General features: G+C 41.3%; 1 long non-coding RNA gene across 1 annotated transcript; it reads right to left on the reverse strand.

Annotated features, from left to right (window-relative positions):
* Positions 1-403: 403 nt before the first annotated feature.
* LOC136405280 (uncharacterized) lies at positions 404-23,317 on the reverse strand. The gene is made up of 3 exons (XR_010751498.1): positions 23,214-23,317; positions 20,079-20,185; positions 404-491 (listed from the first exon to the last, which is right to left on the reverse strand). It is a non-coding gene; the product is annotated as an uncharacterized lncRNA (long non-coding RNA).
* Positions 23,318-23,913: the final 596 nt, after the last annotated feature.

The following is a 23,913-nucleotide window of genomic DNA, read 5'->3' on the forward strand; positions in this document are numbered from 1 at the left end:
TCATGTGCATAACTTTTTAAGAACCATTATCACATAGAAATGTAATACTTCTTAATAGTTCATAATGCTGGGCATATCTTAGAAGCATAAATTAGAAAACTCAACTCTATTTCATGCTTGACATCATTTCCACCATTGGTTTACTCTATCTTCAGTCACACTCCTGCATAAGAGACTCCAAGAAAATTTAAAATGAAACATGATCAACTATATTAATACCTACATCTCTAAGTTACTGATACATGCTGTCTTTACACATGGTCCATTTTAAAGGTCCTTAAGGCCAACATTTAAACAGAAAAAAAAATAGTTTTATTTTGAATAAGAATTAACTAGAAATAAAGAATAAATTAGAACCACATCAAGAAAAGAATAGGTCTGGAAACTTTTATATTATAATATCTGTTGTTTCTACCTTTCCAGGATCTTTGCTGCTTTTGATTGTAGCGAGAGTATCTTTGTCTTAAAAATATCTTTCAATTTTTGAATTACTGTTGAGGAGAAAAATGAAAGATTTCAAGTTTTAACTTTTAGATATTTGGTAAGACCAACCCCACTAGTGTTTTAAGTATTTATACTTTTTTTAAAAGGCAAGTAATTTTAATAATGAAAAATTTTAATGAAAAGAAACATTTGAGTATCTACCATATGCTAGGTGCTTTACCAATACTGTTTCACTTTCATGAAGTAAAATATTAGTGAACAAAATCCTATAAAGTTTCATAACTTAATTTATGACAGTAAGCTGAAAATAACATTTTTTAACTTGATAAAATAGATGTCTCAGTTTCTGTAAATTCCGTTTTAGTTGAAAGAAATATCATAATTATTACCTGTCATTAGAATGACTACCTATCAGTAGCTGTTAGACCAGAAATTAATTGTTAATAAGCTAAGATTTCCTTTTTCTTTTTTTGGCTGAGTAGTATTCTCTTGTGTAAATGTACCACAGCTTTTTTAGCCACTTACCTATTGGAGGGCAGTTGGGCTTTTCCAGATCTTGGCTATTGTAAATAACACTGTAATGAGCATAGGAGTGCATATATTCTTTCAAATTAGTGTTTTGGGTTTCTTTGGATATATTCCCAGAAGTGGGATAGCTGAGTCCAAAGGCAGTTTTCATTTTAATTTTTTTGAGAAAGCTCCATACTGTATTCCATAGTGGTGGCACCAATCTGCATTCCTACCAGCAGTGCAGGAGGGTTCCCCTTTCTCCACATTCTTGCCAGCACTTGTTTGTTGCTTTGTTGGTGGTTGCTATTTTGACAGGTGTGAGGTGATATCTCATTGAGGCTCTAATTTGCCTCTCTCTGGTGATTAGTGATGCTGAGCATTATTTCATATGACTACTGGCCATCTGTATATCCTCTTTGCCCACTTTTTAATTGATTTTTGTTTTGTTTTCCTGGTGTTGAGTTGTATAAATTCTTTACACATTTTGGGAATTCACTCCTTATCAGATGTATCATTGACAAATATGTTCTCCCAACCAGTGGTTCCCTTCTCATTTTGTTGATGGTTTCTTATGCTATACAAAAGCTTTTTAGTTTGATGTAGTCTCATTTGTTTATTTTTCTTTTGTTTCTCTTGCCCCTGAAAAGTATATCAGCAAAAAATATTGCTACAAAATGTCCGAGAGTGTACTGCCTATGTTTTCTGCTAAAATTTTATGGTTTCATGACTTACCATATATTAAAATCTTTTATCCATTTTGACTTTATGCTTGTGTGGTGTAAGTTGGTGGTCTAGTTTCACTTTTTTTTGCACCTATCTGTTCAATTTTCCCTACCCAGAGGTCTCAAACTCGCGGCCCGCCAAACAATTTTTTGCAGCCCGCAGACTAATCCACGAACTACAGTTTCTGGTCGTTTTGTGACACTGAAAAGTGTTGCATAACAGTTGCCTTTTGTAGACCTAGTGCGGCCCGCCGAACGGCTGTGATCTTGCTCTGCGGCCCACATGCTGAGTTGAGTTTGACACCATTTATTGAAGAGACTGTCTTTACTCCATTGTATGCTCTGGCTTCCTTTGTCAAATATTAATATACCAAAAGGTGTGGGTTTACTTCTGGGCTTTTTCTTCTGTTCCGTTGATCTACATACCTGTTCCTATGCCAGTACCAGGTTGTTTTGATTACAATGGCCTTCTAGTATAGTCTGATATCAGCTAGTGCCCTGGTCGGCAAACTGCGGCTTGCGAGCCACAGGCGGCTCTTCGGCTCTTCCACAAAATACCACGTGTGGGTGCTACCTCAATAAGGAATGTACCTACCTATATAGTTTAAGTTTAAAAAATTTGGCTCTCAAAAGAAATTTCAATTGTTGTACTGTTGATATTTGGCTCTGTTGACTAATGAGTTTGCTGACCACTGAGTGGAATACCTCTAATTTTGTTCTTCTTTCTCAAGATTGTTGATGCTATTTGTGGTCTATTTGGTTCTATATAAATTTTTGGAATATTTATTTTACATCTGTGAGATATGCCATTGTTAATTTAATAGAAAGTGCATTAAATCTATACATTTCTTTGGGTAGTATGGACATTTTAATGATGTTAATTCTTCTCATCCATGAATATAGTATACGTTTCCACTTATTTGTATCTTCTTCATTTTTTTTCTTCAATATTCTATATTCTGAGTATAGCTTTTTAAATTCTTGGATAATTTATTCCTAAATACATTTTCTTTTGCAATACTATATGGAATCATTTTCTTAATTTCTCTTTCTGATAGTTCATTATTGGTATATAAAAATGCCACTGATTTCTGAATATTAATTTTGTATTTTGCTACTTGGCTGAATTCACTTATTAGTTCCAGTAGTTTTTGGTGGAGTCTTTAGGTTTTTCTATGTACATTATCATGTCATCTGTGAACAATGACAGTACTATGTTGAATAAGACTGGTGAAAGCCACATCCCTGTTTTGTTCTTGATTTTTTTTTTTTTCATTTTTTTCTGAAGCTGGAAACAGGGAGAGACAGTCAGACAGACTCCCGCATGCGCCCGACCGGGATCCACCTGGCACGCCCACCAGGGGGCGACGCTCTGCCCACCAGGGGGCGATGCTCTGCCCATCCTGGGCGTCGCCATGTTGTGACCAGAGCCACTCTAGTGCCTGAGACAGAGGCCACAGAGCCATCCCCAGCGCCCGGGCCATCTTTGCTCCAATGGAGCCTTGGCTGCGGGAGGGGAAGAGAGAGACAGAGAGGAAAGCACGGCGGAGGGGTGGAGAAGCAAATGGGTGCTTCTCCTGTGTGCCCTGGCCGGGAATTGAACCCGGGTCCTCTGCACGCTAGGCCGACGCTCTACCGCTGAGCCAACCGGCCAGGGCATGTTCTTGATCTTAAGGGAAACAGTTTTAGTTTTTGCCCATTGAGAATGATGTTGGCTGTGGGTTTGTCATATATGGCCTTTAATATGTTGAGGTATGTTCCCTCTATTCCCACTTCGCTGAGTTTTTATTATAAATGGGAGCTGGATTTTATCAAATGCTTTTGCAGCTATTGATATAATCATGTGATTTTTACCTTTCCTTTTGTTTTTGTGATGTATAATTTTATTGATTTGCAAATATTGTATCAATCTTATGTCCCTGATATAGATCCCACTTGATTATGATGAATGTACTTTTTATTGTATTGCTGGATTTGGGTTGCTAATATATTGTTGAGGATTTTAGCATCTATGTTCATCAGGGATATTGTTGTATAGTTTCCTTTCTTTGTCTTTATCTGGTTTTTGAATTAGGATAATGCTAGTTCATAAAACTCCTCTTGGCCCTGGCCGGTTGGCTCAGTGGTAGAGCGTCGGCCTAGCGTGCAGAGGACCCGGGTTCGATTCCCGGCCAGGGCACACAGGAGAAGCACCCGTTTGCTTCTCCACCCCTCCGCCACGCTTTCCTCTCTGTCTCTCTCTTCCCCTCCCGCAGCCAAGGCTCCATTGGAGCAAAGATGGCCCGGGCGCTGGGGATGGCTCTGTGGCCTCTGCCTCAGGCACTAGAGTGGCTCTGGTCGCAACATGGCGACGCCCAGGATGGGCAGAGCATCACCCCCTGGTGGGCAGAGTGTCGCCCCTGGTGGGCGTGCCGGGTGGATCCCGGTCGGGCGCATGCAGGAGTCTGTCTGACTGTCTCTCCCTGTTTCCAGCTTCAGAAAAATGAAAAACAAACAAACAAACAAACAAACAAACAAAAAAAAACTTCCTCTTGAAGTTTTTGGAATAGTTGAGAAGGATAAGTGTATTTATTTAAAGTTTTGTAAAATTCAACTGTGAAGCCATCCAGTCTGGGACTTTTGTTTTTTGAGAGTTTTTGGATTACGGCTTCAGTATCATTAGTTGCAAACCATCAGTCCAGCTTTTCTGATTCTTCTTGATTCAGTTTTGGAAGATTTTATGCTTCTAGGAATTTATCTATTTTACCCAAGTTGTTCAGTTTGTTGGTATATACTGTTCCTAGCATTTTCTTCCAATTCTTTGTATATCTTTGGTATCAGTTATTATTTCTCCTCTTTAATTTCTGATTTTATTTACTTGATCTTCTCTCTTTTTTTCTTGTGAGTTTTGTTAAAGGTTTGGAAATCTTGTTTATCTTTTCAAAGAACCAGGTTTTAGTTTCATTGATCTTTTGAATTATTTTTTAGTCTCTATGTCATTTATTCTCACTTTAATCTTTATTTCCTTCCTCTTTCTTACTCTGGGCATTTTTTGTTGTTTTTTTCTCATTATTTTAGGTGTAGGTTTGGATTTTTTCATTGGGGATTTTTCGGGCTTCATGAGGTATGCCTGTAATGCTATGAACTTCCCTCTCAGGACTATTTTCGCTGTGTCCTATAGATTTTGGATTGTTGCGTGTTCATTTTCATTTGTCTCCAGGTAACATTCTTTTTTCCATTTTTTTTAACCTTTTGACTAGTGAGTTTTTTTCATGCTCTCTGACCCCTAGGAGTGAGTTTTTATTTCCAAGAAATAAAATTAGTTCCAGTTACAGTATTATTAACTTAAAATCATGTTTCTTTAATAACCAATGTATGGAAATAAGAAGAACATACATTTGCCTTTTTTTTTTTCTGAAGTGAGAAGCGGGGAGGCAGAGAGACAGACTCCCACATGCGCCCAACCGGGATCCACCCAGCAAGCCCACCAGGCTGTGATGTTCTGCCCATCTGGGGCGTTGCTTTGTTACAACTGAAGCCATTCTACTGCCTGAGGCAGAGGCCATGGAGCCGTCCTCAGCACCCAGGCCAACTTTGCTCCCATGGAGCCTTGGCTGCTGGAGGGGAAGAGAGAAATAAGGAGAAAGGAAAGGAGGGAAGGGTGGAGAAGCAGATGAGCTCTTCTCCTGTGTGCCCTGGCTGGAAAGCAAACCTGGGATATCCACATGCTGGGCTGATGCTCTACTGCTGAGCCAACCAGCCAGGGCCACATTTGCCTTTTTTTAATGTTGCCTTACACATTTTGAAAATAAAAAATTTTATTACCTCATACTCTGGATTGCCAGGAAGCACAAGGATGAAGGATGTACATGAACATTTGTACTACTCAAAGGGTTAATTAGCAAGAGCAAGAGAGACAGAAAGAGATAGACAGAAAGAGAGATGAGAAGCATCAACATATAGTTGTGTCACTTTAGTTGTTCATTGATTCTCATACATGCCTTGACTGGGGTATACAGCTGAGCCAGTCACTCCTTGCTCAAGCCAGCAACCTTGGGCTTCAAACCAGTGATCTTTGGGCTCAAGCCAGTGACTGTGGAATCATGTCGATAATCCCATGCTCAAGTCGAAGACCCTGCACTCAAGCTGGTGAGCTGTGCTCAAGCCATATGAGACTGCGCTCGAGCAAGCAACCTTGGAGTTTTGAACCTGTGTCAATGTCTCAGATTGATGCTCTATCCAGTCTGCCACCACTTGGTCATGCCATTTGTCTCCAGGTAACTTTTGAGTTCTTCCTTGATCTCATTATTAACCCATTCATTGTTAAATAACATGCTATTTAGCCTCTATGTGTTCGAATGTTTTTCAGCTTTTTTTATTGTAATGATTTCTAGTTTCATATCATTGTTGTCAAAGAAGATGCTTGATATGATTTCAATTTTCTTGAATTTATTAAGACTTATTTTGTGTCTTAACATGTGGTCTACCTTTGAGAATGTCCCACATGTACTTGAAAAGAATATATATTCTGCTGCGTTGGGATAAAATGCTCTGTAAATATCAATTAAGTCCATTGAATCCAGTGTGTCACTTTAGGCCACTTTTACCTTGTTAACGTTTTGGGTGAAAAATCTATCCACGGATGTCAGTATGGTGTTAAAATCCCCTACTCTGACTGTATTGCTGTTGGTTGCTCTCTTAATTTCCACCAAGATTTTCTTTATATACAGGGGCTCCTCAGGTTACAACAGTCTCAACATACAACTTTTCAAGTTTACAACACTCTCTCCCCTAAAAACTTTAAAAAATTGAGATGTGAGTGTTTTGGCTTGTGCCATTAGCACTGTTCTTACAGACTACGTGGGTGAACTAGTTTGGTTGTGTGCGGTGGAGAAATATGCAGAACACAGTGCAGTTTATTTATGTCCTTTTCCTTTTCCTGTGTTTTTATGTTCTAGAATATGATTTTACAACTGTGTTAGGCTAGGTAAGTGACTTAGGTGAGGATGTGTTTCGACTTACACCAAAATTCAGGTTACATCACTGTTGTAAGAATGGAAATGTGTTGTAACCTGAGGACCCTCTGTATTTAGGTGCTGCTATGTTGGGTGCATATATGTTTACAAGGGTTATATCCTCTTGTTGGATCAACCCCTTCAGTATTTTGTAGTGACCTTCTTTGTCTCTTGTTATGGCCTTAGTTTTGTTTTTAGAGAGAGAGAGAAAGAGAGGGGAGAAGTGGGAAGCATCAACTTGCAGTAGTTGCTTCCTGTATGTGCCTTGACCAGGTAAGTCCAGGGATTTGAACCAGCAACCTCAGCATTCCAAGTTGATGCTTTATCCACTGAGCCACCACAGGTCATGCTGGCCTTAGTTTTGAAGTCTATTTTGTCTTAAATAATAATTGCTACCCCAGCTCTTTTGTTTCCATTTGCATCAAATATATTTTTTTCCATCTCACTTATAGTCCGTGTGAATCTTTTGTTCAGGGGTGGGTCTCTCATAGACAGCATATGTATGGGTCATGTTTTCTTATCCAGTCAACTATCCTATGTCTTTTGATTAGAGCATTTAAGCCAATTACATTTAAGGTTATTATTGATAGGTACTTATTTATTGCCATTTTAGTCTTTATACCTATGTTCGTCTCTCTGCTAATTTATTCTTTTCTTTCTTCTTCATAAACAGACCCTCTAACATTTCACTTTGAATAGTTCATGCCAATCCCTCTGACCTAAAGTTTTCTGTTGAGAAATCAGCTGGAAGCCTTATGGAGCTTCTTTGCTACAATACTTGTTTTACTTTTGCTTTTTAAAAGACAGTCTATCCTTGTCTTTAACCTTTGGCGTTTTAATTATGATGTGTCTTGGTGTAGGCCTCTTTGGGGTCATGTTGGTTGGGACTCTCTGTGCTTCCTGTACTTCTGTGTATTTTTCCTTTACCAGGGTTAGGGAGTTTTCATCTATTACTTTGTCAGATAGGTTCTCGACCCCTTGCTCACTCTCTTTTCTTTCTGGTACCCATATGATGTGGATGTTGTTATGTTTAATGTTGTTTCAAAGGTGCCTTACACTTTCCTCATTTTTTAAAATTCTCATCTTTTTGATGCTCTGTTTGGGTGCCCACTGTTATCTTTTTCTCTAAATTGCTTATTTGATCCTCTGCTTCATCTAACCTGCTGTTGATTCCTACTAGTGTATTCTTAATTTCAGATATTATATTTTTTATTTTTGAGTGGTTCTCTTTTTTAGTTTCTATGTCCTTTTCAAATATTATCATCTCTTTAAGTTCTGAGATCATCCATTCTTCCCTTAAGGTCCTTAAGCATTTTTATAACCATAGTTTTAAACTCTGCATCTGGTATCTTGGTTGCTTCCATTTCTTTTAATTTTTTTTCTGGGGATTTCTCTTGTTCTTTCAGTTGAGGCATATTTCCTTGTTTCCCCATTTTGTCTCTGTGTGCTAGGTAGATCTGCTGTGCCTCCCAAACCAGTTATGATGACTTTATGAAGAAGGTGCTCTTTTGGGTGTAGTGGCACACTCTTCTAGCTCACCGGAGCCTCTGTGCTCCACGGATGTTTCTTAGGGGTTATGTGACCCTCCTGTTGTACTTGAGTCTTAAATGCTGTTGGCCCTTTCATGGGTAGTTAACCCTTCAGGCCGCTGACTAAGGACAAGCCTCAATCCCTTGTATGAGTTGCTGTGCAGGGGCTGCCCCTGAAGCAGAGTTGTTCCCAGCAGGATACGGTGTCTAGTGCCTTCCTGAATACCCCTTTCTGTATGCCACTTGTGTGGCTACTTAGGTCAGGTTCCAGTGTGATCTGAAGGCCATCACTGGTTGTGCTGGGTTTGGGTCTACTTGGGTGGGGTCGGGTACAGTTTGATGTCAGGTGTTGTGTGTAGCTGGCCTTAGGATACTTGTCTGGAGTTACCATTCTAGTCACTGTTTGTGGCTACATCTACAAGGTCTGGGTGTGCATGGGAGGGGTCAATTGGTGTACAAGGGGCAGCTTCCTCCAGTTTAGAGCTGGGGGCAGATCTGTAAAACGTCTAGGCCTCCCTGAGGTCCGCCTCCACTTGTCAGCTACTGTGCCTCCCTCTGAAGTTGCCTGGTCTTCCTCTAAGGCCTTCTGAAGAAATACTGTAGAGTGGATCCAGGCTGGCTGCAGCCCACAGACTCTTCCACAGTTTCTGAGCTCAGTAGGGTGAGGCAGCCAGGGTTAGGAGGACAGGACTAGTGGGTCCCTTACTGGGGGGTCATATGGTAAGGCACTCAATGAAGGGGAAGTGGCCCCTACTCTAGAGTTGAACCATTCATTTTCTGCCACAGCCTCCAACTGTAGCTGCCCCAGGAGGGATACACCACAGGTTCAGGTAGGGTGCAGCCAGTCACCCTTCTGCAGGAGCAAGTTTAGCCAAGTGGAGCCACAGAGCTTGGTAGGAGAGAGCAAAAAATTCTCCTGTTAAGGGTGATGCTGACCCAGTCTCCAGGAGGGAGCCAAGCACTTTGTCCTAGTCCCAGACTCCAGCCTCTGAATGTCCCAGCTCCAAGCAGCTCTCCTTCTGTTTCTCCTTCTGTCTCTCTTCAGTTTCTGTGGAACTGAGCTCACTTAGGGCACAGTATCTCTGCTTGGAAGGGCAGATCCAAACAGTCTTTCACTGAGGATGGTGCCCACAAGCTTGTAGGAGAGGTGTGCATACTTCTTCCCCTTCCCAGTATAGCACAAGCTGAGCTTACAGGGCAGATAAAAGTGCACCCATATGCCCTGCAATGTAGCCACACAACTCAGCATCTGCCCATCTGATTTCAGGACAAAAGCCTCCCCACCTGATTCCCAGGTAAAAGTCTCTCCAAAGGTCCCTGGTCTGTGCTCTGAAAGTTCCAGATATGCACAGCACTCTGATCCCCCTGACTGATCTTAGCAGGATGGACTGGCTCAGTGATTCAACAGGTCGGGGTGGGGGGTGTTGGCTGTGTGCTGGAGGTGGGAAAGACTGCTCTCCTTTCCAAATCCACACAGTTCAGACTGTCTGAGTCTCCACCAACAGCCTTCCCAGACAAAGAGTGCCCCCAAAGTCACTGAGGGGTGCAGCTGGGAACCCCTCTGCAGAATCTGAGCACAGCAGAGTGGCCTTGCCAGCAATCAGAGGACTAGGCAGTGAACTCCCCAAGCTGGTGCTGTAACAGTGGGATTGCTCCTTTCTGGGAAGGTAGCATCTGGGTCTCCAGCAAACTCCCTACTCTCCAAGGTGGACTGAATCCCCACTGATTTTCACCACCAGATGCTATGCGGGCTCCTTTTCTGGTCTCTGTTGTGCTGGGTTAGGGATTCCTGCATGGAGTTGAAACCCCACATTTCTGGGGGAGGGAGTTTTGCAACCATAATAACATCTGGCTTTTCAGCTGCCACCTGTAGGTGTGGAGGCCAACCTTTCTGCATCTCTGCCTTGTTTTTTTTTGTTGTTGTTTGTTTGTTTGTTTCTGAAGTGAGAAGTGGGGAGGCAGTCAGACAGACTCCCGCATGCACCTGACCGTAATCCACCCGGCAATGCCCACCATGGGGCGATGGTCTGCCCATCTGGGGTGTTGCTCTGCTGCTACTGGAGCTATCCACAGCGCCTGAGGTGAAGGCCATGGGCCATCCTCAGCACCCGGGCCAACTTTGCTCCAATGGAGCCTTGGCTGTGGGAGGGGAAGAGAGAGAAAGAAAGGAGAGGGGGAAGAGTGGAGAAGCAAATGGGTGCTTCTCCTGTGTGTCCTGACAGGGAATCGAACCTGGGACTTCTGCACGCCAGGCCAATGCTCTACCACTAAGCCAACAGGCCAGGGCTTCTGCAAATCTTTATTATATCTCAATTCAGCTAGCCTTCAGTTGGTTATTCAGGTTGACTGCTCTATAATTTAGCTGTGAATCCAGTTTGGGTGTGGGAGCAGGTGAGTGTAACTTCCATCTACCCGGCAGTCATCTTGAAATCCCTACTCCAGTTTCTTGTTTTTCTTGCTAATTTATTGTGTTTACAGGGATTCAAGTGTCCTATTGAATACATCCCCCCACCCTCATGTTCTACTCAACATCCCCCTTGACCCCCTCCCCCCAATACCATTCTCCCTTCCCTCCAGGATTTGCTTTTCTGCTCTCTATAACGCTGTGTTATGTATATATAATATCACCAATCTCTTTCCCCTCTCTGATCCCAACCTCTAATCCCCTTTCCCTCTGTCTGCTTTCCCTCTGGTCCCTTTGATCCCGGCTTTGTCTCTATTTCGCTCCTCAGTTCACATTGCTCATTAGATTTCTCAAATGAGTGAGGTCAGGCCCCGGCCGGTTGGCTCAGTGGTAGAGCGTCGGCCTGGCGTGCAGGAGTCCTGGGTTCGATTTCCAGCCAGGGCACACAGGAGAAGTGCCCATCTGCTTCTCCACTCCTCCCCCTCTCCTTCTTCTCTGTCTCTCTCTTCCCCTCCCGCAGCCAAGGCTCCATTGGAGCAAAGTTGGCCCGGGAGCTGAGGATGGCTCTGTGGCCTCTGCCTCAGGCGCTAGAATGGCTCTGGTTGCAACAGAGCAATGCCCCAGATGGGCAGAGCATCGCCCCCTGGTGGGAGTACCAGGTGGATCCCGGTTGGGCGCATGCAGGAGTCTGTCTGACTGCCTCTCCGTTTCCAACTTCAGAAAAAAAAAAATGAGTGAGGTCATATATATTTTTCTTTGCCTGGCTTATTTCACTTAGCATAATAATTTCCAGGTCCATCCATGTTGTCACAAAAGGTAAGATTTCCTTCTTTTTCATGGCCCCATAGTATTCCATTGTGTATATGTACCACTGCTTTTTAATCCACTTGTCCATTGATGGACACTTGGGCTGATACCAGATCTTGGCTATTGTAAACAATGCTGCCATAAAGATGGAGATGCATTTCTTCTTTTGAATCAGTGATATAGTGTTCTTAGGATATATTCCTAGAAGTGGGATAGCTGGGTCAAAAGGCAGTTCCACTTTTAATTTCTTGAGGAATCTCTATACTGTTTTCCACAGTGGCTGCACCAGTCTGCATTCCCACCAGCAGTGCAGGAGGGTTCCCTTTTCTCCACATCCTCACCAGCACTTATGTTGTTTTGTTGATGAGCGCCATTCTGACTGGTGTGAGGTGATATCTCATTGTGGTTTTAATTTGCATTTCTCTAATGATTAGTGATGTTGAGCATTTTTTCATATGCCTATTGGCCATCTGTATGTCCTCTTTGGAGAAGTGTCTATTCATTTTTTTTTGCCCATTTTTGATTGGATTGTTTGTCTTCCTGGTGTTGAATTTTACAAGTTCTTTATAAATTTTGGTTATTGTACTCCAGTTCTTAAAGCCATTGCTGTGCTGCGTTGGGCCTGTCTCATACATGCTTAGCTGGAAGTGACCCAAAACACTACGTTAGGTTCACACAGAAAATTAAGGAACCCCTTTCTTCAGCTTTCTCCTTTCCTGAATCTGCACCCCACTCCACTCTATGTCTCTCAAGATCTCTTCCTGGTTTCTCTGGTCAGATGGCATTTTTCTCTGAGTTTTACCAACACATAATGCCACAAATAGGGCTTGCCCTTGGGGGAAAGCTGCAAAAGGAAAACAACAACAACGATTCCTCACATTTTCTTTGGAATATAGGATCCAATTCCCTCAGATTTTCAGGCCATAAATATAGGTTTTCCATGATAGTTTTTATCTCCTGTGCTATCCTCATGTAGCTGCATGACTGTGGCCTACCTTTTTAGGTCTAAGATGCAAGTACAAGAGAAATTCACACCTGTAGTTTTGACTCTCTTTTACAATCTACCTGCTTTTGTTTAGTTTTGAGATCTCAGGTAGCTGCTCTTTGCATTTTATCTAGAGGTTTTGGTGTGAGCTGTGGTAAAGAGGTTGTAGTAAGCCTATTTCATCTTGGATGGAATTGGAAAACTGTGAGTTCCATCAGAGAAGGGATTGTATTTGTTTTACTCTTGATCTACATATACTGCTCACAATGATTTTGAAGTAATAAGATATCCCCTAATTTTTGTGAGCAGTGTAGTAGCTAGAAAATGTTGATACTTAATAAATACTTGTGGAATAAATATTGAATCAGCTAAGAATAAAAAAATGCCAGATACTCAATATGACAACAAGAAAGGCATCTTTGGTAGAAGAGTAGGAGACGTTTACACCTAAAATAAGTATTTCAAATATATTAAGAAAAATAAAACAAATAAAATGAATTAAGATCCTTAATAATTATGCTGCGAAGACATACAAAGAATCCATAGGACAACTTAGAAAAAGATGCTGCTCCTACAGAAAAAAATTTAAAGAATGGAAATTTTGAAGAACTAGGACCTTGACTAGGATTGATTTTGGGGTACAATTTTAATGGAGGAAGTTGAAGAAGGAAAACTGGATACTTGAGTAATGTGATCAGAAGCAGGTGAGGCATTGTCCCTTTCCTTCTTTTTAAATACTGGCTGTCTGCTTTCCTCTTCACCCTAGACATCTCATATTTATTTCTTTCAGACCTCTTTCTTACCCTGGACTCCTTTTTTCTCATCTAATTTTTAAAATGCCTATTTCCTTAACATAAATTTTAAAATTTAAAATGAAGATAAATTAACTCCATTTTTATTTATTTATTTTTATTTTTCTGAAGCTAAAAACGGGGAGGCAGTCAGAGTCCCGCATGCGCCCAACCAGGATCCACCCGGCATGCCCACCAGGAGGCAATGCTCTGCCCATCTGGGGCATTGCTCTGTTGCAACCAGAGCCATTCTAGCGCCTGAGGCAGAGGCTACAGAGCCATTCTCAGCGCCCGGGCTAACTTTGCTCCAATGGAACCTTGGCTGCGGGAGGGGAAGAGAGAGACAGAGAGGAAGGAGAGGGGGAGGGGTGGAGAAGCAGATGAGCGCCTCTCCTGTGTGCCTTGGCTGGGAATCGAACCCAGGACTCCTGCACGCCAGGCCGACACTCGACCACTGAGCCAACCGGCCAGGGCCTAAACTCAAATTTTATCTTTCTCTAAATAACTTACTCTATGGGTTCAACTTCTTCATAGAAAAACATCTTGTCAACAGCTCTGTGAAATTATTTTAAATAAATTTTATATAGACAAGAGCCTGCCTGTATAATTCAGAAATAATATTGGTAATCCAGGTATATAAACATTACAGTGACTGTATCTTGTTAGGAATTCTCTTATTGGTTATCTGGATAGCTAGCATAATGGAAAAAATGAGGGTTTTAAAATAGAAATATACTAGTTGTATGATCTTGGATACATTACAATATCTCATCATCTTATAAAGGTCATAGTACCATCTACTCTTCTTACTTTGTGTTTACAGCTAAAGAAAGCAGAATCAAATTTGAGGATAGCCAACCAAATTTACCGTATTTTCCCATGTATAAGACACACAGTGTTTTGAAAAATTTGTGGTGTAAAAACTGGGTGCTTCTTATACAGTGGTTGTAGATTTCCTGCTTTTTCATGCTCATTGTTGAAGACAGTGATTCATCATGAGGACAAGCTAATGGATGGGAGTTTTGACAGTGACGAGGAGTTGTATGAATTTTATGATGAATAAACCTTGAGTTCAATAACTTTTGTAATACATTTTTCCTCAAATTTTGAACCCCAAAATGAAAGTACATCTTATACATGGGGAAATATGGTAAGTTTACAGGAAATTGTGGCATATTTTTTGTATACTAACAAGAGGAATACTTTATAGTGGTTTGTGTTTCAATATCTTACCTTTATGATCACCTCAGCTTTTAAAAAAATTTATGCTATATTTATTTTACTAACCCTCTTAAAATCCTTTTCAGAATGCTACAAAATACAGCGTGGGGCTAAAATAGGTTTATAGTTGAGAGTATGCAAAACTCTATTTTTGTCTTATTATTTATTAATTATGGTGTTATTTTCCATATAAACAACTGTAAACCTACTTTTCTCACAATACACATACACATACACACACACACATTCTGCAATTACAGGAATAAAGTGAGATGTTTGTATAGTTTGTAGCAAAAGCGATGGTATTCAACTGATAATTTTTATTATAAATATGCACCATTATAACCATATATAAGCTTTGTTTTTAAAGTCATGAAAAATTTTTATGGCTTTAGAGGTTCAATTTCCATTGGTCTATTAGAATGTCTCTTTAATTGCACATATTAATCACGAGCAGTGTGATATTGTTAAAAGAGTTGTGCAAACCATACTCTGTGCTTTTAATTTGCTATATAATATTGAGTAAATTTCTTGTCACTTCACCTCTCTCTACTTCAATTCCAAACCTATAGAATGGTGTAGGGAGGGAGAATGTCAGGTGATATAAGGTCTTTATTAGTTTTATCAATGCTTCCATTCCCTTATAAACCTACTAATAAACAGGGTGAGAAAATGCGAAAAAATGCTATTTGGAAACTATATCTTATATAAATATCATATATATGTTCATATGTATCTCCCTTAATAGAAATGGTTCTTGTCTTTTCCTGCTGTGTGTTCTTCAACTATATATTGTGTTACAGGTTTGGGGGTCAGGTGGCACGAGGTCTTATCCTTTTAGAGTAATGTTTTGCAATAGTGACATCTAGTAGCTCTATCACATATTATTTAACAAAAATTTATGGCCAATTCTTAGTCCTCTAAATGTGGATCATTCACTTTGTGGCTTAGCTAAATAATTTAAAATCGTTCATCACATTCTTCCCAACTATAGATTTTAGAAATACCAATTAAATTTTACAGTAGAATTAACAATTTGCCACACAATAACTGACCTTTTCTTCAAAAAATCACAATGTATATAGAGTTAAGTACAAACTATTCCAAGTGAGGCTAAAACACTTTTCCTTCCATTGAAAGTGGAAGAACTGAAATTTGAACTCATTTGTTTGAATATGTATTACATGCCCTCAGGCATTGTACATCACTTGACACATCAAAGATATCAAACATGTACTTATTAAATGAATGTTAGATAAAGCAAATTCATCAATATTTGTGTTCGTATGTATTGCTTTAGAATCTTTGGAACTATTGTTGCCTTTCAGATAAAGAACTTTTTTTGAGTTTACATCAAAGACCATCAACTAAAAACAACTTCAGTCTTTCTGAATAAAGAGAGCTATATCCACAAAGCAAATATTCTTTATTAAGAGCATTCAAACTAGATCTTTTCTTTTTAAAGATGATGACTAGCTGGCATTATTATTTAATCAGGACATATCTGGGCTACACTACTCTTTAATTCAAGTTGACTTTGCTACTGTTAAAATTCCTATAGTATATATTTAGTGTTTGTCTCATTAATCAGATATCAGCTTCAATTTTTATTCTCTTCAGGTGCATAGATCTTGTTTTACAACATAGTGGTAAGGTATTTCAGGGTATGTGTTATATTCTTGTCCTTACATTAGCACCAAACAATGATTTTTCTCACCTAAGGAATAAAGTTACCAACTTACCCAGAATCCAAGGTTTTCCACAACATGGTATAAAATTGTCTTGTCCACTTTCTCTTTAGTACTACTGACCCTACATATCAGTCAAATGAAACTATTAATTGTTCTACCAGGCATTGCTTGTCTTATTTGCTTGGAATACCTTCCTGCTACATCTACTGCTTAAGTGTTGTTCCAAGTACAGCTTCCTACAAGGTACACCACAAAACTGGAAGTCATCTCTCCCTTCTGAATACTCACATCATTTTATCATTTGCTCTACCTTCCTACTACCTCTCTGGTTGTCCTTTCTTGGCCTTCTTTACAGACTCTTTCTTCTCCTCTCCATCCCTGAAATGTTGGGGTTTCTCAGGATTTTGCCTATGCTCTCCTCTCCTCTCCTCTCCTCTCCTCTCCTCTCCTCTCCTCTCCTCTCCTCTCCTCTCCTCTCCTCTCCTCTCCCCTCCCCTCCCCTCCTCCCCTCTTTGCCTATGCTCTCTCCTCTCCTCTCCTCTCCTCCCCTCCCCTCCCCTCCCTTCCCCTCCCCTCCCCTCTCTCCTCCCCTCCCCTCCCCTCCCCTCTCCTCCCCTCTCCTCCCCTCCCCTCCCCTCCCCTCTCCTCTCCTCTCCTCTCCTCTCCTCTCCTCTCCTCTCCTCCCCTCTCCTCTCCTCTCCTCTCCTCCCCCTCCCCTCCTCTCTTCTCTCCTCTATATACTTTTTTTTAAGTGAGAGGAGGAGAGATAGTGAGATACCTGAGCCCCAACTGGGATCCACCTGGCAACCCCTGTCTGGGGCCAATGCTCAGACTAACCGAACTATCCTCAACACCTGGGGCTGGCACTCGAACGAATCTAGCCACTGGCTGCAAGAGGGTAAAAGGAGAGCAGGGGAAGAGGGAGGGAGAGAGAAGCAGAATGGTCACTTCTCATGTGTGCCCTGACTGGGGATCAAACCTGGGATGTCTGCATGCTGGGTCAGCACTCTATCCACTGAGCCAACTGGCCAGGGACTCTGGGCTTTTCTTAAGAAATTTATTTTACTCCCATGGTTCCAATTATGACCAATGTGATGATGATCCTGACCTAGTGAAGCTCTCTTGAGATTCTAACTAGAATATTCAATTACTTTTTGGATATCACTACCTGATTTTTAAAATAAGCATCTTAAACTCAGTATCTGCACAACTGAACTCAAGACCTTTCCCCACCAAATCTATTCCTTCTTCAGAGAATTTCCTATTTCACAGACTGAAGCCATAATTTAGTTGCTCAAATTAGAAATAGAGGAAACATTCCTTCTCTTGCCTCCCCTTCCCTGCTGATATCCAGTGAGTTACTAAATCATGTTATACAAGCTCTTAAGTATTTAAAAAATTTGCCCATTTTCTCCATATAAACTGCCACCTCTCCAGCCCAGGCCATAAGCATCCCCTCTCCCCAAATACTGTAATGGCCTTCCAACTCTTCCCCACCTCCAGTGTTGGTCCTGCCTGTTATAATTTACACAATGCAGAATAATCTAAAATGTAGGGCGACTGCCTTGGCCGGATAGTTCAGATGGTTAGAGCTTTATCCCAAAGTTCAGAGGTTGCTGATTTGATGCTCGATCAGGGCACATATAGGAAGAGATAGATGTTTCTGTCTTTGTCTCTCCCAAATTAATAAATAAAAACTTTAAAAGGTAGATTTATTTTAAAAAAATGGTAGGGTGATTATGGCAATTTCCTGCTTAATATTCCTATAGAAGAAAACATCCGAGCTCCTTAAACTCTTTGTAATAAGAGCTAATCTTGTTGCTATCTCCTCATTCTTCACTTGGTATTCTATACTTTAGCCATAGTAAAATTTAGTTCTTCAAACCTGCCATGCTTCAAAGTTCTAAGACTTTATACATTCTTTATGCTGTCTTCCAACCCCACACTCCTAATTTTTGCCCAGATAACTCTTCATCAGTTTAAAAGTCATTCTTGCAGAAGCATGCATCCTTATCAGTGTCCACCCCTTATGACAGCATGGACCCCACTATTAAAATTGCTCATTTAACTATCATCATTCTTTTATTTTACTGATATTCTTTGAAACTGGTACTATCCTCTGTATGTAGAATTAACTCATACAGGGTATTGTGGAAGCATATATGGTATTGGGAGAGGTCCAAGAAATGCTTCTTAGTGACTCGCAGTTCCATCTGTTTCTAGCGCTGATTTCATAATCATCTCTGTGTTCTTGGTATTACTTAACACAATAGAAGGCAGATAAGTATTTAATCTCATTAACTGCTGTATTCTTAACACATACAAAAGTTTTCTCACTGTATGAGGCCTCCAGCCAGCTATTACTTTCTACTTAGCAGAGTTTTCTTTGATGTCACTTTGGATACAATGGAGTGTAAAAAAAGAAGAGGCAGCCTGACCTGTGGTGGCGCAGTGGATAAAGCGTTGACTTGGAAATGCTGAGGTCGCCGGTTCGAAACCCTGGGCTTGCCTGGTCAAGGCACATATGGGAGTTGATGCTTCCAGCTCCTCCCCCCCTTCTCTCTCTCTCTCCTCCCTCCCTCTCTCTCTCTCTCTCTCTCTCTCTCTCCCTCTCCTCTCTAAAATGAATAAATAAAAAAATTTTTAAAAAATTAAAAAAAAAGAGCAGAGGCACATTACTATAGTGAAAAATATAGAAACTGTAAGAATATGTATGTGTTAACAAAACTGTAAGAATTGTTAAGTATGTGTCCTTGGTGAAGACCCTTAGCATCTCTGAGCCTCAGTTTCCTCATCTGAAAAAGGTAGTTACAAAATCAAATGAGATAAGTGAAAAATGCATAGCGCAACATGTAAAAGGTTATTCAGATACCATCTGTTATTGTTGTTACTAGAGTGAATACAAATCACGTCTCCTTGTTACCGGTCATCCCAGCTCTACAGGCAGCAAGATTTCCAACTTTCATCCTTCATCTTCCTTTTATCATTTAAAGGGTAGACTTTATACTTCTATAAATATATATTGGTAAAAGTGGTTAAAGAAACACACACACACAAAAGACACACCCAAATATTTAACAGGTAAATATTATAGAGACAATAGAGACAGAAGCACCAGCCTATGAAAATCTAAAATTTGGATATATGGAAAAAAAAATTCAGGCCCTGGCCGGTTGGCTCAGCGGTAGAGCGTCGGCCTAGCGTGCGGAGGACCTGGGTTCGATTCCCGGCCAGGGCACACAGGAGAAGCACCCATTTGCTTCTCCACCCCTCCGCCGCGCTTTCCTCTCTGTCTCTCTCTTCCCCTCCCGCAGCCAGGGCTCCATTGGAGCAAAGATGGCCCGGACGCTGGGGATGGCTCTGTGGCCTCTGCCTCAGGCGCTAGAGTGGCTCTGGTCGCAACATGGCGACGCCCAGGATGGGCAGAGCATCGCCCCCTGGTGGGCAGAGCATCGCCCCTGGTGGGCGTGCCGGGTGGATCCCGGTCGGGCGCATGCGGGAGTCTGTCTGACTGTCTCTCCCTGTTTCCAGCTTAAAAAAAAAAAAAAAAAAATTCAGGCCACATTTTTTAAATGTGGAAAACTGGTGGCACAAAAGAGTAATTTTCCAAACCATTTCATAGTAAAAAGGTTACTCATTGAGCTGGAAAAACAGAATACCTGAGCTCAGGGACTAGTTTAGGTACAAACTTAACCACTAAAACTCAGGTAGTCCCTCCATTCAACACTTTGGTCTTTCAGTTTCTTGATCTCCTTGGCTCCCATGATCTTTTCCTGTCTCCAACAGGCACTTAGAAGACCACAAATCTCAAATGGCTACTCAATCCTGCCCAGCTATGATTCTCTAATACTGCTATAGATTGGATATGTCCCCCCAAAATCCACATGCTGAAATCCTAATCTCCAATATGATGGTATTAGGAAGTGGGACATTTTGTAGGTGACTAGACCATGAGGGTTTAGTGCTCTTATAATAGGTACCTTCAGTGCTCCTTTGCTCCTTTCAGTCCTCGATGAACCAGGAATCAGGCCCTCACAAGACACTTAACTTGCCAGCACCTTGACCTTGGACTTCCCAGCCTCTAGAACTGTGAGAAAGAAATTTCTGTTGTTGATAAGCCACCAGCCTATGGTATTTTTGTTACAGCAGCGTGCACAGACTAAGTATGATTGATGTTCCTTACAAAATGACTTTTTCCTACCTTCTTTCCTTAAACCTCCAATCTGAAGATTCCTCCTCTCTCCTTACTTATCTTGCTTTGTACTTTATACCTGAGAAAAAGGGAATATCAAGCAGAAACTCTCCCACTTTTTGATCACTAAATCTACCCAAGTGTTTGCCTCTCTACCTATATCTATTGCCTTTCTTTCCATTCCTATAAATTTTATGATCATGTTCCTAAACCAATGTTTCTACATATTCCCTGGATCCCATCTTCTCTTGTTTTCTTAAAAACATCACTCCTAAATGATACATCCTCTCATAATATATTTTTCCCCTCTCAACTGGATCATTCCCATTAGTCTAAAAATAAACTTAAGTATCCCCATCTTTAAGAATCTGACTTTGACACTACATATCCCTTTATTACCCCATTTTCAGCTCTTCTTCACAGAAAAAGATCTTGAGATGTCTGTAAGTGCTATGTCCATTTCCTCACATCACACTTGCTCTTCATTGTGCTTGTCAAGGCACATAACCACTATGTGTTGCCAAAATCCAATGATCAGATCTCTTTATTTTACTCTCAGCATGTTTCAATAGCATTGGCTACACTTTGTTTTGGTTTTTAAGTCACCACACTTTTGGGGTTTTTGTCCTACTTTACTGGTTTCTCCTTCTCCATGTCCTTTGCTTACTTTTCCCCCTCTTCTTTACTTCTAAACATTGGAATGCTGTCTGAGAGCACACATTCCCTAGGTAGTTTTTCTACATGCTAACTCTCAACTTTGTACCTTTGGTCCCTTACATAGAACTCAGGACTCAGAACTTATTTTAGATTTCTAATAAGCACACCAAACTTAAAGTGAATAAAATAAAAATACCTTTCCACCTCCCACACACATTTCTTCCTTAGTTTTTTTCATTTGGTATATGGTAAATATCCTCTTAAGCTCTTTTTTTCCTCATCTCTATATTCAAAACTTAGCAAGTCTTAGCAGGCTCTGCCTCCAAGTAGAGTATATCTCAGTTGTCTTCTGCTACTAATGTTGCTCCCAACCCCTACAACCCACTCACTACTTAACAGGTGGAACAAACTTTTCACAACATAAACCAGATTATATCACTCCCTTCTAAGAAATGCCCTACTGATTTCTTACCCACTTTAAATAAATTCCAAACTTATTACATGAGTAGATGCCCAGGGCCTAATCAAGGCCATACAAGATTTGGTCCCTATCCATTTCTTCAAGCTCACCTTGTACCATTTTCTCCATGTTCCAGCTATGGCAGTCTTGATAACATCCACTGAAAAACCCAAGCTCTTTCCTACATTAGAGCTTTTGCAATTGGAATTCCTTTTATCTGCAGTGCTCTGATCCCTAGTATTTCCATGGTTGGCTTTCATTTGATATCACTGAGGTCTCAGCACAATGTCAGTTCTCCAGGGAGGCTTTCCCTAACCACTGTCTAAAGTAACACTTTCCCCAATCTCTCTCACTTCACATGATTTTACTTCTTCACTGTACTTACCATTATCTAAAACTTCCTTGTTCGTATAGTGTTTACCTGTTTATTTACTACCTTCACTAGAATTAAGCTCCATTAGAACAGGAACCTTGCCAGTCTTGCTTTCCATTGTATTTATAATGCCTGTCAAAGTAACAGGTTCCCTAAAAATATCTGATGAATGCTTGTCCCTGAGTAAGTCATGTAGTCTAACTCACATTTTTGGGCTTACTACTGCCAAACTTACCTTGAAGTCCAGGGAATACCAAGGCAAATAAGACATGGCTCCTTGTGAACCTCAACTATTCATCCCTTCAACTAATACTTTCTGAATGTATATTATACTACGTCTCAGGTACTGTTTCATCTCAGTGTTCAGTTCCATCTTCAGCAAAATGGAGTTTTGCTAAGCATCTCTATCTCATAGAAGTGTATAAACAAGATGGGTATGAAAATAATGTACAAAATGAGAAGTGTTCTAAAAATGTTACTTTATATATTGCTAATGGTGCACCTGCCTCTCTCCTTTTGTCTGATAATGGGCAGGAGGTCATGACAAGTGAGAGCCAACTGACAAAAACAGTAGTATAAATTCTGGTACATACAGAAAGTAATAATGGGAATGCCCTTTTCAGAGGCACCTAGTGACTACATGTTTGGGGGCACAAATCCTTAAGGTGTGACAGTAATAAGTGCTATCACTTCTCTTGCACAATAACAATCCTACTAACCATACGAAATGTCAGGGAGAACCTGTGAGCTCCTCAGTGACACTCAGGCCAATTCCCACTCTCCATTACCCCATCTGATCTTTCATAGGCCATAAAGAAAGACAAACCTAGAGGAAGGAACTTCAGGGGCCTGTATGGGCCTGCAGAGCTCTTATACACACTCCTGAAACATGTGCCTGACACGACCAGCCGTACCTGTGCAACAGCTGGCCTTAATCCTTCAAAAGCATTGAGCTAAAGTGCTTGTCCACTGCGATAAAGCCAACAGAAACAGGTGGGGGTGAGGGGCGCGGGGAGAAGAGACTTCTCTGGATCAGCAACCATTACCGAAACACATCTCTAATTGAGAGAAACATATGCGGGATTTGCATATATTCACTATTTGTACAAGAGTCAGTGCTTAATAAAATTAATTTTGCAGGCAGTCTTGACTGACCAACCTGTCTTGCTTGACAGTAAAATGAGAAACAAAAGGAAGGGGAAGAATAACGAAGAAAGAGGTGGGATGAGGGACGAAAGAAATGTGCCAGGTAGGGGAGAAAAATGTCTGTGACTGTTTCCCCAGCGTCTGGCAAAGGGGTAGGTGTTTGCTCCCTTTAACTGAAGCGTGAGGAAAGGCATTTCTAGGGCTACGGGAAGGTAATGACCACTGGAGACGAGGGGCTAGTGCCCAAGGGCCTGAAAAGGGAGAGAGTCGAGAAAAATGGACCGTACCTGCGATTCCTTCAGCATTACCTGCTGCTGCGGGAACCGGCCTAGGCCCAACAACCGCTGGGACCACCGCGCGCGAGGGAAAACGCTCGCCGCTGGCACTGTCCAGGGCGGAGAGGCGGGGCCGGGGCGGGGCCAACGGCAGTGGGCGGGGCCTGAGCAGGTGAAGCGGGGCTGGGCTGGGCTGGTGGCGGCGGCAAGTTTAAAGCTGCGTTGTGGCCGGTCTCCAGGCATGAGAGTTCTGGGGTTCTCCTGGACCGCCTGGTCTGTATTTCGGTCTATTTAACCCTTTTCTTTCGATGTCTCTTCTAAATATTGCCTATTGGGTTGTAAAAGTCCAGGCACATACTTAACATCAGGATCCTTTAGCCAACACTTAGCGCCAGCGGCTGCACATGCCCGAAGTAACATGTCACAAGTAAGATCTTGTTTCTGCTGAAGTCAGCTTAAATACCATAAAAGAGCATAGTTTCTGGGGTCAAGGCTGTCTGGGTCCAAAGTTCAGCACTGCTACTTTTATAGCTATGGGCTGCAGGCAAATACATAATTTCCCTGAATTTCGGTTTTCTCATCTGTAAAGGATGTATTGGTGTGAGAATAAATGACTGAAACAAGGGTTGGTATAAAGTAAACACTCAATTCCTATTATCAGTATAGGCTATTTGCTTGTTTGTTCTCCGCATGAAATCTTATATGGAAACAT

The sequence above is a fragment of the Saccopteryx leptura genome, chromosome 5 (genome assembly GCF_036850995.1).
Source record: "Saccopteryx leptura isolate mSacLep1 chromosome 5, mSacLep1_pri_phased_curated, whole genome shotgun sequence".
Taxonomy (NCBI): domain Eukaryota; kingdom Metazoa; phylum Chordata; class Mammalia; order Chiroptera; family Emballonuridae; genus Saccopteryx; species Saccopteryx leptura.